The following is a 16,435-nucleotide window of genomic DNA, read 5'->3' as shown; positions in this document are numbered from 1 at the left end:
GGTGATGCTCGATGCCCACATGGACGTAAGCAGAGGGTGACTACAACCCTGATGAGCAGAAACCTCAGCAAACTCAAAGCATGTGTTTTATATGTCAGGAGAGAGCACAAGGGAAAACCACCTATCGACAGTTTCCACGGCAGACTGGGGAGGCCTGGCTGAGAGCACCCTGCCAGTCACTGCTCCAGCCTCCCTAAAGGTAGCTCGTTCCCCCTTTGCCCTGCAGCAAATCCATGTTGCTGGTCCAAATGGTGTGGATTTGGTAACACCCCCGAAAAAGAAGTTACCTAGAGTTATCAAACAGACCGTATTGATAGTCACATGACCCAAATTGTGCACTATTTCTTTTGTAAGCAGATGGAAATGGCAACTCCCGTCCAGGGAGAAGTTTTGGAAGCATCTGCAAAAGTGCAGTAGCTGAAACCATGCAACGGGATAATATCGCTCAGGGAGAGAGTGGACAGAGAAAAATGACACTGAAAGGCTAGCCAGAGTAATAGGAATTTGCCAGAATAAACTAGTATCTCTAAAGAACCAAGGCTAAAAATAATAATAATAATAATAATTTTTTAAAAAGAACCAAGGCTAAAAATTTCAAGAAATTAAGAGTGCGGCCTAACATACAGGTTGAGTAAGATGGAGAAGCCTCTCTATGGTTTCTCCTAAGTTCCCAGATTCCTGCCCCCAAATGCCTTTCAGCCATATCTCACTCCGTTCTCTCATTTTCCTACCTCTAGCTCGCTGTTCCAGCCTTTCCTGGCTTTCTTTTAGTTCCTCTAATGTACCATGTTCCCTTGTACCACAGGGCCTTTGTACATGCTGTTCCTCTGCCTGGAGAAGTTCTCTCCCTCCAAAGTGCACTTTACTTGATCTTCACAATCTCAGATGAAGCATCGTTTCCTCCATGAAGCCTTCTGTGACCGATCCAGGCCAAGCCAAAGTCCTCAATTGTATGCTATAATAAAATCCTATTTCTTTCTATCCTAGAACTAATCTCAATATAAGCATACATTCATTTGTGTTATCTGGTTAAAAAAATATTTTACCCGCTGGATTGTAAATTTTTTGGGTGTAAGACTGAAGGTAATTCTTGAGTAGAGCCATCCAGATTTTAACCAAACACAGTTGTTCCGATCATAATCAAGTCTGGTGGGGAAAGAGACTTTACGTATTCTCTGCCCGTTTATATATGCCCAAGTAACCCCATCAAAATAACCTTGACGCCTCTCCATGATTTGGTACTCAAGATACACCCCGGCACGTGTCAAGCCTATGAACTTGGTGGTTAGGATGATATAAACTAAGCTATGAAGCAGATTTTCTAGCCACTAGTTCTTACTCTTTAGAAAGGCTACAAACTCCTTTCAGAACCCAATTAAAGGGACACTTGGGTGGCTCGGTGGTTGAGCATCTGCCTTTGGCTCAGGGCATGATCCCAGGGTCCTGGGATCAAGTCTCACATTGGGCTCCCTTCAGAGAGCCTGGTTCTCCCTCTGCCTGTGTCTCTGCCTCTGTGTGTGTCTCTTATGAACAAATAAATAAATTTTTTAAAAAAGAACCCAATTAAAGCTGCGGATATTGCTAAGAGTTGAATTGTGTCTCCTCTAAAAGATTGTATTGGAGACCAAACCACCAGTACCCGTTAATGTGATCTTATTTGGAAATAGGGCCTTTGCAGATGATCAAGTTTAAGATGAGGCCATTAGGTTGGGCCCTAATCTAACATAACCGATGTCCTTATATTAAGGGGAAATCTGGACCCAGAGACACATACAGAGGGAAACCATGTGGACACAGCAAGAGCACCATCTACATATAAATCAAGAAATACCTAAGGACACCAGAATCTGGGAGAGAGGCTCGGAACAGGTTCCCCCTCATTGGCCTTAGCAGGAATCACTGCTGACACCTTGATTTTGGATTTCTATCCCCCAGAACTGTGAGGCAATAAACTTCTATTATTTACGTCACCAAGTTGGTGGTACTCAGGAAACTGGTGCAGGTCCCCTGTATTACACAACTCTGCATGTAGTTTCAGGGTGTTCTCAGACCCACTAATGATTAGCCCAGGCGAATCATTCCTGCACAGACGCCCTAACATTCCAGCACCCAACACCCCCCACCCCAAGGGTAAGGACAAAGAAAGAAGACAGAGTGGAACATTGGCTTTGGTGACTGTTTGCTACATGTTTGGCCTTAGCCGGACACTTGGCCTTTGTTTCTCCATCGAATCCTCATAACCCCTTGGTGAAGTAGATGTTAGTATCCTCATTTCAGACAGAGGAAATCGAGACCCAGAAAGACTGAACATCTGCACAAATTCACACATCTAGAGAGTGGCTGTGCTGGGAATACAGCCTGAGTTTGTTTTACCCTGAAATCGATGCTTTTTCCATTCTTACCCAGCCTCTGAGCATGAGTGATATGTGAGATCTGAAGCACATGATGTGTGGTTTCCGGGGTTATGAGGTTACAGAGAGACCAGGGTTATACATGTGTCAGTGGCTTCGAGGGAAACAGGAGAACAGCTTTTTAAAAAAGAAGTTAAAGAGAGGCCATTCCTTTTGACTGCTTTCCTTTCATTGTTTGCCACTCTAACTCCTTTAGAACTAAGGATTTGGGTATTGAAGGATTTTTCGCTCTTGCTAGTCAAAGATAGAGATAATAAAGCTTTAATTAAGTCATACGGATGATAATTATCAGTAGGGATTTTAGGATTTTTAGGGATTGGACAGTAGCATGGGTGAGACAGCAAATCAAGTCAATCTCATTCAAAGAGCTTACTGATCACCTACTTCATATCTGGCTTCATGTTCCATGAACAAAGTCTGGCCACATGGAGCCTTAAATCTAGAAGGGGAAACCAAGGCACATCAGTCCATACAATAAAGTAAAATGTTGTGTTATAGGCAAAAAAGAGTGTACTACACAGCAAATGGGGGGGGGCGGAGGTAAAATACCCACTTCTAGTCAACCAGAAAACTAGATCTAAGTTTACCCCAAATTCTGAGCAGTGATTACCCTGGTACCAGTGGCTGAGAGAAACAGGTGGCTCCAGGCAGCAGAAACATGTGCAAATGTCCTGAGACAACAGAATATAATACATTTAAAGAACTGAACACAATTTATCACATCCTGAGTATGGAATGGGAAGGGCAAGGAGGTAGACACTGGAGGGGTGTGCAGGAGCTAGACCCTGAAGGTCCCCAACTAGCTGTGTGATGGAGCTACCAGGAGCTGTGGGAGGCCATGACAGATTGGCAATAGGGGAGAGGGCTACTGGCTGTGGAAATCCAGCAAGGCTGTTAATCGGAGTCTCATTTGCTTCATCCTAAGAGATAATAAGGCCCATTGTGGAGACGAAATGACCACTTCCATGCACTTCTCTGGGAATAGTGCCCCACGCAGCACCAGCTCCTAGGACAGGAATACAGGCACAACCGGCAGAGGCCTGTGTTACTGGCAGATGCCCTATTCCAAACCCGTGGTGCGGAGCCCACAGCCCCCCTGGATCATACACAAGTTTCCAATGGATGTGTCCTATTGGTCAGAGAGCGAGGCCTTTCCTTGTACCATCCTCACAGATAAGGTCTGGAGCTGTCGAAGGCAGGCCCTCCACAGGCAGTGCGTGGTGGAAGGGCAGCAGGAAGAGTGCGGGGGTGTAGGGGGGGAGGCATTCGATGGTGAGCTGCAGGCCGGTGGCCCAGGGAAGCCCACACCCTGCGTGGGCTTGGAGCTCCCCTAGGCTAATCTCATTCCGGGTTGTGGGGTGGTGGAGACTTGACGTCTGAAGGCTTCTGGATCTTTATGCCTTAATTCTGCTTCGTTTTGCAGCTTTTTACAAAGCTGAAAAGGTCTTTGGTTTTGCTTCACTGAGGCCTGAGGGAGGTAAAACTTAAAATTATAACCCTGCGTCGCCTGCCATAGAAAAATTCCAGAAAATTCAGTTCAGTTGAGGACTTGCCTCTTGTCTCCCTTCAGGTGAAATTTTAGAGTCATAATATGTGTGGGTGTGAGTGACAGCTCTTCCAAACGTGCAGTGCCGTGGGCCCTGGGAGTTAAGGCCACCTGTATACTGCTCTCATCTCCAGCACCAGGCTTCTGACAATGGGAAGAGAACCCAGAGATGTCCGGGAACCAGAGAAAGCAGATTCTCCTTATTCTCAGGAGTTCTTTTCCTTAAAGACAGAATCTCACATATGCTGAGCACCCGCTGTGTTCGTGGAACTATTACAGGTGTTTCCCCATACATCACCTTTTAGTCTGCCAAATCAGTCAAGTGATTATTAGGATTCTCATTTTTACAGCTATGGAAAATGTGGCCCAGAGAGGTCTATAGATTGGACCAGAATTTCACATGGGTGGTTTGACTTAAAAGCCTACTGCTTCCCCATCCCTCATTGTAGTTCGTCTCATTGCTTAAGGCCCAAAGTTCTACACGGTGATGGGGGTGAGAGCCTGACTTCTATGAATCCCAACTGTATCGCTCCCTGGCTCCGTGGCCCTGAACTAGCCACTTACTCTTGCTGTGCTTCCAGTTCCCTAACTATAAAATAGATAATAAAAATATCCATCTAATAGGACTAAGCACTAAATCCTAAAGTGAGTTAAGTAAGTTAGTACTTGTAAAAGACTTAGGACCAGGATGCCCGGTGGCTCAGTGGTTGAGCCTCTGCCTTTGGCTCAGGTGGGATCAAGTCCCACGTAGGGCTCCCCGCATGGAGCCTGCTTCTCCTTCTGCCTGTGTCTCTGCCTCTCTCTGTGTCTCACATGAATAAATAAATAAAATCTCAAAAAAAAAAAAAAGAACTTAGGACAGTGCCTAGTGTGATCAGTAAGTGTTATAAACAAGTTAGCCATTACTATTATTATAACTAGAAAGAGTAGCAAAGTCTCAGCTTCATCAGGGCAAAATAGAATATTGTCTAAGGTCTCTGGAATAAAAGTAAATACATCAGTATAAATAAATATATATATATATTTTTTAAAAGACAAAGAACATTCAATACCCAACCAACCACAAAATCTCATTCCAAGAAATCGTCTTCCCTTAAAAAAAAAAAAAAGGGTGAAAAAAGAACCCTCCAAGGCAGATACATGAGAACTGTTGGTTTTTAAAAATTGTTTTCCAGTAAAAGCTAATTCTATTATTTACATCTCTCACACCCCCCTCCCATTTCACCACAGCTTCATTAAGAACCAGGATGAACTGAATTATACCATCTCAGTCCCATGATTATCTACCATTATTATTGGCATCCTGAGGTAGAGTACATCCAGAGAATTTTAAAGGAGCTTTACAGTCATTAAAATCTTCAACCTCAAAGTTTATTCAGCTTATCCTCAGTTACAACTGGAATAATGGAAAGATGGAGATTCAGCGACATTCCTTGATGGGGCTAAGCACTAAATCCTAAATTGTAGCTGTGGTTATGGCCTAGAACTTTCTACAGTCTCTTTCTTCTCAGAATCTGTTGTTTTATGAATTTAGTTCAATTAGCAAATCTATATTGATCTTTTACTCGTGTGAATAGTTACAGAGAATTTAAGAAAAATTTAAAACAGGGATTACACTTGAGGAAAATGAAGTCTGGCACCCCTTTCCATTCTGTTTTCTTTTTTTTAAGATTTTATTTATTTATCATATGAGAGACACAGAGAGAGAGGGAGAGACACAGGCAGAGGGAGAAGCAGGCTCCATGCAGGGAGCCCGATGTGGGCCTCGATCCCGGGACCCCAGGATCACATCCTAAGCCAAAGGCAGACGCTCAACCACTGAGCCACCCAGGGATCCCTTCCATTCTGTGTTTTTTGTAGTGACTATACCAATTTACATTCCCCCTAACAATGCAAAAGTGTTCCCCTTTCTCCACATCTTCATCAACACTTTTTATTTTTTGCATGTTTAATAATAGTTATTCTGACAGGTATGAAGTGATATCAATGTGGTTTTCATTTGCATTTCTCTGGTGATTAATGATGAGTACTTTTTCATGTGCCAGTTGGCCATCTGTATCTATTTCTTGTCTACTCTGATCCTCTACCTATTTTTTAGTTAGACTATTTGTTTCTATTATTGAATCGGAGGAGCCCTTTATGTTCAGATATTAACCTCTTATCAGATAAGTGGTTTGCAAATATTTTCCCCCATTCAGTAGGTTTCCTTTTTATTTTGCTTGTGGTTTCCTTTGGTGTGCAGAAGCTTTGTAGCTTGATATAGTTCCACTTCATTGTTTTGTTTTTGTTTTTGTTCTTTTGCTTTTTGCCTTTGCTTTTGGTGTCATATCCAAAAGAAAAAAAAATCATCACTAAGGCAATAACGAGGGGCTTACCACCTATATTTTCCTCTAGGAGTTTTATGGTTTCAGGTCTTATGTTCAGGTCCTTAGTCCATTTTGAGTTAACTTTTGGGCATAGTATAAGAAAGTGGTCCAGTTTCATTCTCTTGGATGTGGCTGTCCACTTTGCCCAACACTTTTTTTTTTTAATTTTTTTTTTTATTTATTTATGATAGTCACACAGAGAGAGAGAGAGAGGCAGAGACACAGGCAGAGGGAGAAGCAGGCTCCATGCACCGGGAGCCCGACGTGGGATTCGATCCTGGGTCTCCAGGATCGCGCCCTGGGTCAAAGGCAGGCGCCAAACCGCTGCGCCACCCAGGGATCCCTGCCCAACACTTTTTGAAGAGACTGTACTTTCTGCATTGTATATACTCAGCTCTTTTGTCATGTTAATTAACCTAATATGCATGGGTGTATTTCTTGGCTATCCTGTTCCATCAATCAATGTGTCCATTTTTTTGCAAATACCATACTGTTTTGATCACCATAGCTTTGTGATATAGCTTGAAATCAGGAAGCGTGATGCCTCCAGCTTTGGTCTTCTTTCTCAGAATTGTTTTGGCTATTGGGATCTTCTATGACTTTTTCCTATTTCTATAAAAGTGCTATTGAAATTTTGATAGAAATTGCATTGTATCTACAGATTGCTTTGTGTAGTATGGACACTTAAACGATATTAATTCCTCCAGTCCATGAGCATGGAATATCTTTCCATTTATTTGTGTCTTCAATTTCTATCATCAGTGTCTTATAGTTTTCAGTGTATGGATCTTTCACCATGATCTTACTTCTTTTAACTGATCACTCTTTTTTTTGCTCACCTTAGAAATAATTCCTTGAGACCAGTAATTTTCCAGCAGCATCAGTATCACCTGGGAGCTTCAAAATGCAAATTGTCAAGCCTGATCTATTCAAATCAGAAATATGGGGACAGGAACCAGCAATCTGTTCTATTAACTCTTTCCAGCGATTTCAGTTCATGCTGCAATTTGAGAACCACTGCTCTAGGAATTCTACTTTATTCTCCCACCCCAATTTGGCCAAAGGAAAGTCTGTGGAGGACATGGGTGTTTTTGCCTGAACATATACACTTTGAAGAAAAGAGGGTCTAAAGATCTCATGGCCAGGAAAGAGAAGACTCCAAGATTTTAATAGCCCATCAGGCTGAAATAACACCCTTTAATAACAGATAGAAAACTGATGGATAGAAGATTGCCCCAGCTGTCAAAAGTAAATCAAAGGAGTGCCAAGATTTTCTTTAAAAAAAATAAATAAATAATGTGGAGTCTTCTCCAAGAAATGGCCATGTGATTCATTAAAACCTGAAACTGGGAGTTGGGGGATGGCAGCATAAGACATCTTTAGGACTGTTGATTTCATATCACCAAGATTCTTTCCAGAAACGCACGAAAGTACAGGTCAGCAGCTGCATACCAGAGTACTTATCTCATCATTAATCCTCTATATCACTGAGGAGTATAGACTTTTTAATATTTGTAAATCAAAGAAGGTGAAAATGTCATGATATTATGTTTAACTTGCCTGTCTTTGATTACTACTGAAGCTGGTCTCTACAAAATGCTTATTAGTCATTTTTCTTTCTTTGCTAATTGTGTATCTGTGTTCTTCACTTATTTTCCTAATAAACCATAAATATTTTAATTGATCTGTAAAATCTATTATATAGGAAGTACATCGTGAAATATTTTTCTCCATCAGTTACCTTTCATCTTCTTTATATTATATACATTATGTATGTGATATTATATATCTATTACATATATTATGTATATATCACATATGTGATTTTTGTATTTTTTTATACACACAACTTTCAGTTCTGTTTCTCCTGTGTGCTTTCCTTCAATACATTTTTCAATCCAAGATATGTTTTCCTACATTTTATCTTAGTAGCCTTAAGAACAATTCTGAAGTGGTTTCACACAGTTTTCACATCCATTTTTTTAATGCACTACAATTTATTTCAGTGTATGGTATGGGCAAAGCTACAAGTAGATTTTGTCTCTAAAAGAAATGCATGATTTTCCAAATAGTTTTTTGGTAAGAAAAACTTATGGTCTTACAATGTTTCATTATGAAATCTTAAATTTGTGTGTCTATTTCAAGACTATTGTACTCAATTATTTATCTGTGAATTCTAGAGTCTGTCCAACTTTTTATTTAACATCATTTTATAACATCTCATTTCCCTATGAGATGTTTTCTTCCCTTCTCTAGTCCCAATTGTTTATTTTACCAGATAAACTTTAAGATTATTTTGTCAAAATGCAAAGGAAACCCTATTGGGATTGGGATTGAATTAGAATCTCTATATTAAGTGGAACAACTTGCCTCTGTAGACTAGTAGGTAAATTCCTCCTTGCCTTCCACATCTAATCCATCAACCCGTCGCACTGACTCTATCTACTTCCAAATGCATCCTGATTGTTCTCCCTTCTCCCCAGCCCCCTGCGGCCACCCTCATGCAAGCTGCCACCATCTCTCCACCGAGGCCACTGCAATAGCTTCCACTGTGCTTTCCTTTCCACTCTCCTACAATCCATTTCCACACAGCAGACAGAGGGATCCTTTTAAAATACAGGTCAAGTTTTGTGAGTTCTCTGCTGAAAACCTCCTGTCAGCTCTCCATTGTCCTTGAAATGAAGTCTGCACTCCTCACTCTGGCCCCCCAGCATCTGGGATCTGGCCCTTGTCTGTCTCTTCAGCCTCATCTAGAAACATTCTGTTGGAAGGTCTTGCTCCCAAAGCCCCATCCACTTGGGCCTGTACATTTCCTCAAACAAGATGAACTCATTGCATACAGATGCTGGATATTTGCATGACCAGCTGCTTCTTGATGTTGAGATGTCTAGTTGAGGGCACCTTGTCGGAGAGGGCTGCCCTGACCATCTCCACCTGAAGTAACTATTAATTTGCACTCTGCTCCATCACTCTCTTTTCATTCTCTGTGTAGTTCTTGTAACTCTCTGGCTTTCTGAATGATCCATCTGTTGCCTGCCCACCCACCACCACCAGAATGAAGCTCTCTGAGGTAGGACAGTGCCTATCTTGTCCTTCACTGTATCCCAGTGCCTAGAAGGGAGAGTCTTATACACAGGACGGTCTCAGTAATGCTTAACAAATGAAGGTCTCAGAAATGCTTAATTAATGCTAATTAATGAAGGGTCTCAGAAATGTTTAATTAATGAATGCTTAATTAATTTGGACAAGTGATAGAGCTCAAGAAATAGCTCCTTCCCAGTAGGGGAGACACCTGCTGCTTTCTGACTGATCAGGCCAGATTTTAGCTGAAGTGGTAATCATGGGTGGGAACATTGTTCTACCTTATTCATGCTTGCACTATTGCTCTTCAAAACCTAAGAAATGAAATACCCATAATCCTCACTCAGCCAACCCCTCTGATGCTTAGTTAGTGATAACACTTGCACACCTTGGCAAACTCCTGTTGGATTACTTCTTGTTTCCAGTACTATTATAACTTTACATCTTTTTGTTTGTTTAAATGGACACTTGACCATAAAACTGGGGGAAAGATAAGAAGATGTCACCACAACCCAGAAGTCTACAGGCCCTGCTGGCAAAACAAAGGTGATATTGACATAGTTTTATATTCAGCCTATGTTCAGACTTGGCTGTAGAGAATTGTGTTATAATGTATTCATACTTGCCTTCTCTTCATTTAGTAAGTGTGACTCTTAAGTACCATGCTAATAGCACACACCTCGTAGATAAAATAATAGTTGAAAATAGTCACCAATTATCCTTGCAAGTCAAAGGCATTGAAAGTGAACCTCAATCCCTGGTGGGGATTTATAAGATGGGAATAATAATATTAATAGTATCTAGCTTAAAGGTTGTTGCAGAGATTAAATGGGATAATCAAAGATAATCAGCATAAAACTCTGAGTAGAGACCTTGACAAAAAGTAAGTACTGGTTAGTGTTCTCTAAGATTGAGGTTGATATTATTTTTATTTTCTATATCCTTAACACACTGTATGCAAAATGGCAAGAACCTTGGGAACCATATTTATTAAGAGAAAGTCACTGTTATTTTACAAACTAAGGTTATCTTATCCCTCCTGGTACCTGAGTGTGACTAGGGGTAGGCACACAATGCTGCCTGGAGGCATGAAAAAATGGAGAGCAGACACTATCTCAGAGAGCAGGCTAGTTAATGGGCCAATGTGAGCCCATAGAGGGCACCATCTTTATGGGTCACCATAACCCAGGTCTAATCCTTAGCAGATTTCAGGGTCACAAAAGTTTAATTCTGTTGGCCCACGGAGGATTGGTCAGACTCAGGGGAAAGACACCAAAGGTAGGAAATATCTAGTATTTTGGGTGTCTATTACTTGCAAAGCTATCTGCCACACGCTTTATAAATGGGATTTCTTTTAATCCTAACAAAACCCTTTAAAGAAGTTAAGTACAGAAAACTTAGGCTCATGGACAGGTTCTAATAATTTGTCCAAGGTAATGAATGGCCTAACCGGCATTTGAACTCAATTCTGTACAATTTCAAACTCTTGCCCTTCCCATTCCACCACACAGCCTTTCCCTGAAGCTGACCTATACTAAGCAACTTGACTTTGATAAGAGACCGGTGTATAAACGAGAACAACAATGCATTATTTTCTACAATGGTGTTTTTAGCCTTTCCAGTGAGTGGAATACTGAAATCTGCCCCTTATAAGGTCAACTGTGATGACAAATTCCTTAAGAAGTAAATTTCCAATCAGGAAGGAGTCCACCAAATCCGTAAGAATATGCCAGGCCACCAAGTTTATCAAATTCTTCCTGAACCATAGCCCTGGCCAATGGCCAAATCATTCCCCTGGTTGTGGATGTTTCCTTCAGACAGGTTGACAATGGTTCTTCCCTGCCAAGGTCTAGGGAAGGTAGCATTAGGCACTGAGGCTAACACTTTCTGCCTGGGTCCTTGCTCCTTTCCTCTGCTGCCAGTGGGTCTGCTCTGGGTGCCCTTTTGCTCAGCTGGAAATAATAAGATTTACCTGGGCTGGGATTTGTAGTAGAGTAGTCAGACCTCATAATTTTGTTTGCTCTGGGCTGCAGCTTCTTTGGCTTCTAAGTCCTCCAGTTAGTCCAGCCTAGTTCATTGGAGTTCTACAGAAGTACCTGGAGGCCAAAGTCCCCTGCTCAGTAATGGTGATGATTTGGTTGGCTCTGTCTTCTGAGCTCGCTCCCGCATGGACCCTTGACGGGAAGAGGGAAGTAAAAGGGGGGTATTTCTGGATCTTGGCCAAAGCAGCAACACATGACTTTAATCTCATATTTGTCCCCAGCATTCTCCACATATCTGTTAGATCCTGTTATTTTCTTTCCTGGACGCAGTTAGATAAACACTGCCAGATTTCTTGACTAAACTCCATGTAAACCAACTTCTTTCTGCTCACTTAGTCTTTAGACAAAAATGATGACATTCCAGTGTATCAACCCCTTTCTAACAGCACCTCTTTGGGGCTGCATTCCAGGGGCAATCTTGCTTTAATTGAACTTTATGATTTCTCCAGTTTTTCAGCCCTGAACATGGAGATCTTCTCTTTCCATGGCGTGAATCTCTGAAGAGCTCATTTATCCATTCATTATGAGTTGGTTCTATTCTTTGAGTCACAGAGCTTAACCTCACTTCCAAGTTAGGCGTCAACTAAGTTTAACCCATTTATGTCTTAGCCTTTTCCAGAGATATATGGGATTCGACTAAATGGAAAATTCATTAACAAACTTATTCTTTAACATACAGGTTATACTGAATATTATATATAGCAAGAATCTGAGAAAAACTTTATCTCCATTCCAGAAGCATCCACTGTAAATACCATAATAAACTCTATCATTCTTGTATTATCCAAGCTATGAATTATCTGAATTGTTTCCCCCTCTGCCTAACCCTTGACACAGGAAGTACAAAGTTCTCATGTCTGAACCAGGAAGATAAGGGGTTTAAGGAAGAGAAAGATAGACAAGCAAGTTGTCAAAATCACGTGGAAACCCACTGTTATCCAAAAACTATCTGCATAATAACATAGTTCCATAAAAGTTAAACTGAAAAGTGTCCCACAAGGTTCAATAATACACATTTGAACACACCAGAATACTAAACTTTAATTGTTCTTAGTAGACAAAATAAAAATCACTTTATATTTATTGAATTGAAAAGCAGTATTCCCCAAACGAGTAGGTTTCCTCCTTCAGGCTATTTTTCCTTCTTCATTAAATGGTAACATCTACTATGAGGTGCATAGATCCATAGGCATAGGAACCATTCTGAATCTCTGATAGAAAGGTCCAATGGTTCATGGTTTAAGGAAGAACAGTCACTTTGGAAATGCTCCATATTAGGGTAACTTAGAGGGGAAATGTCTGATCTGAAAATCATTCAGGTGCTACTCCAGTAGTGGCTCGAGCTGTTCCCATGTTTATTCAATACACATCAATAACTTTGGATTGAGAATTTATCATGATGAACCAAATGACATCTCCTCCTCTTCCTTCTCTTCTCCTCTTTCTCATCTTCCCTCCCCCTTTCTCCTCCTCAATCTATGCTTATTCTTCAGTTCTCATTACTGTTTGGGACATACATAGTGTGAGCTAGAATATACAGGATTTCTGTAATCATAATATCTGATGATATTATGTAGGACATACAGAGATCTTAGCAATGTCTTTCATGCCAAACTTTCAGGAATATTGGGATCCTTCTGAAGTCTTTGCAGTGCTATCAGTTGCTTTCTACATAGTGTGAGTTGTGGCGATTTGAAACTGTGTGTGGTTGCTGATTTGAGAGGAAATGATGAAAGACTAAGTGAAAGTCTGGAAGCTTGACCAGAAAGAAAGTTCTTAAAAGCATGCAGCTTTATTGGGCTTGAGACATCACTTTTAGTTATTTCATGATGCTAATGTACACCATAGGTCATTAAAGTTTCCCAAAATTGTGTAAGACAGATCAATCCATCGTGTTCACTTTATTATTATCCCCAAGCCCTCAGGGGCTGGAGCTAGTAAGGAAAGATCACTTAACACTTTGGTATCAAAAGGTTCTGCCAAAACAAAGAGCCTTGCTAAAAAAAAAAAAAAAAAAAAAAAAAAAAGGACAAAATTGTAACTGTTGATTACACATACCCATTAACCAGTGTGATCACAAAATGTTTCAGAAATAACTTTTATCTTAGTCTTTTTCTCATCAAAAGTTTTCAATTTCGTTTTTACACAACTTGGTTTTTCCTGAAATTCTGAATATTAAAACAGAATTTGATGAGATACTTGGCTTTGCTGAGATGTACTTTATACCATAAGGTAGGACAAATATGCCATGATTCCACAGCAAAGGGATCATTGCTACCACAAGGAGTGAAATAAAACCAAGACACCCTGCGTTTCTATGATATATACAACTAACCACATGTCTAGCCCACAACTGTACTGTTAATCAAATAAGTTTGTATATTTAGTTAAGTGGAAAATTTTCAAGAGTTTTCTTTTTTTTTTTTAAGAGTTTTCAATAGGTTGGTGCATCCTTTTGGTTAGGAAACTAGCACCAGTCTTTTCCCAGCCTTTCTCTAGATTGAGAAAACTAATAAATCAGACTGAGGGGTTACTAAATAAAGTACTTCAGATATGAAAAACCATCTCACATGACCCCCCTTTGATTATTTGTTTTTGATCATTTTCTTTATTGAAACTATAGAGCTCACCTGAAAATTATAATGATGGAAGTCATATTTTAGTAAAAAGAATGCTTATTTTGCTATCAAAAATTATCCTTAGAGGGACATCTGGGTATCTCAGTGAGCATCTGCCTTTGGCTCAGGTCATGATCCCGAGGTCCTGGGATAGAGTCCTGCATTGGGGTCCCTGCAGGGAGCCTGCTTCTCCCTCTGCCTGTGTCTCTGCCTATCTGTGTGTGTCTCTCATGAATAAATAAATAAAATCTTTTTTAAAAATTATCCTGAGGAAGGATAAAAATACTTAGCTATGTGATTTGAACAAATGTATGTCAAAGTAAATATAGTGTGCCATCGGGAATAAGAGAGCCACAGTGCAGCTTGGCCCACATATATATGCTCAGATAACTAAAATACTGTGTATGTTATATTCGCCCCAAATTATTCCTAAGTTATAGAATAATTATAACCTGCTTTTTGATTGCTGAGGCTATATCACATTTTCCACCTCTAAGTATGAAGTAGATAATGTAAATATGCATGAATTTTTGCTCTAATAGAAACAATGTGAATTTTTAAATTGGGATATCATAAAAGTAAGCGTCACTTCCCCTGAATAAAATATACAACAAATTATAGGCCCAATATTTTATTCTTCACATGCAGCTGAGCTAATAATTCTGCTTTAAAACAAATAAAAATTTCAGTTGTTATTATCCTAGCCTAGTTCTTAGTAGAAAAGATTATTGATGCTAGAATATCCACATATAAAGCTAAGTTTGTCTTTTAAAGAGATGTTGGTCTACAGGGCTGAGGAAGCTCCTCAGCCTTTATTCATAAGACTTTGGCTGAGGAAGCTCCTTGCCTCATCCAGCTGAAGTCCTCTTAATTCAAGGGGAACAAGAAGGACACCATTCCTACCTTTAAGGTACTTTCAACAGATGGAGGAAGACAAGATCTACATACTTCGAAAAATTGAAAACCACCCTCTGTGCTACAGGTGAATATACAGGCAAAGTGGCTTAAATCACAGAGGGAACATTGGGGGAATTCGTAAAGGATATCCAGCAAGAGGTGAGTAATGAGCTTTCAAACGGCGTGGAATTTAGCCTCGGTGGGAAATTAAGAGCACTTTGTGAGACATGTCCTCAGAGATCTAAACCCTTTGGTCTTTTAAAAACATTTAAATAGCTTTAAAATGTGTTCCAATGTTAGGAAGTGTGGCATTATCTCAAATAGCAAAACTTCCTGCAAGAAAGTCACCCTGATAAGGGAGCAACTAGGGGCGGAAAGACCAGGCCCCTTTGACCCTACATGGGCCCAGGGAGTGCGAGACATGGCTCTGACTAGGCCTGGGCCTTCAGAGTTGAGGACAAAGGGGAGAGAAGACCCCAGCACTTGTGTGGGTCCTGGTACTTTGTCTTGGGAGAGGTAGAAGTGGCTCCAGTGTGGCCTACAGGTCTGAGACGCCTGAGGAGGGGTATGCACAAAGCGGTGTTCCACCCCAGCTCGGCTCTTGGTCAGGAATGCCATGTCTGCCAATGAGTGAGACACGGGGAGCTCCTCTTTGTTCACAGAGGCAAGTCTCTGCCTAACATGAGCCGTCTTCTTTTTGACCATGATGTCCACTAGAGAATTTTTATCTAAGACTGGTGACTAAGGAAGGCCTCCTACCAATCCAGCGGTAACCCAGGCCTTACTTCTCAGGCTCCTGCAGCAGTTGGCAAAGAGAGAGCAGTGTGAGCGTGGACACTGGAAAGGATGTGGGGGGTGGGGGGGTTCTGACCTGAAGGGCCATGGGCACAGTGCTGGGGAGCCCCCCCTTCACTTAGACACAGTGAGGACCCACAGGAGCAGGACACCAGCGGAGGTGACACCAGCCTCCCACGAGATGTAAAATCTTTCTTCCTGCAAGAGGGTCATATTTATTGTTCACATCTGCTAAATGGCTCAACTACTAAAATAGGCCAACAAAGAAGTGAAAGGACACCCACCTCCTATGTCCCTGAATGAAGTAAAAGGGGCTCCTTTCCTTTCTCCTGTGAGAAGGGATGGGCACTGGGGTGGGCAAAGACCACAATCCAAGGCTGAGGGGATCTGTGCAGTTTGGAAAGGATGGGGGTGAAGGAGCCATCCTGTGGGGGAGAGAGAGGAAGCTGGCAAACAGCATCACGAAGGCTTGCTCCAGCTGGACCGCCTCGAAGGCAGCTATGAAAGTCCCCACCCATCAGTGCATTCCAGATGCCAGCCTTGCCTGGGCTCCCCTCTGCTCTGAGACTCCAAGAACGGGCACGGGCCCTAGAGGTAACGGGCTCAGTACTGGCCTGGGACTGGCCGCTCAGAGGTTGGCTTCGAGGAGAAAAGACCAGGGCAAGAGAGAAGCTATGAA

Source organism: Vulpes vulpes, chromosome 5 (genome assembly GCF_048418805.1).
Source record: "Vulpes vulpes isolate BD-2025 chromosome 5, VulVul3, whole genome shotgun sequence".
Classification (NCBI taxonomy): Eukaryota; Metazoa; Chordata; class Mammalia; order Carnivora; family Canidae; genus Vulpes; species Vulpes vulpes.
This window is presented reverse-complemented; position numbering follows the sequence as displayed.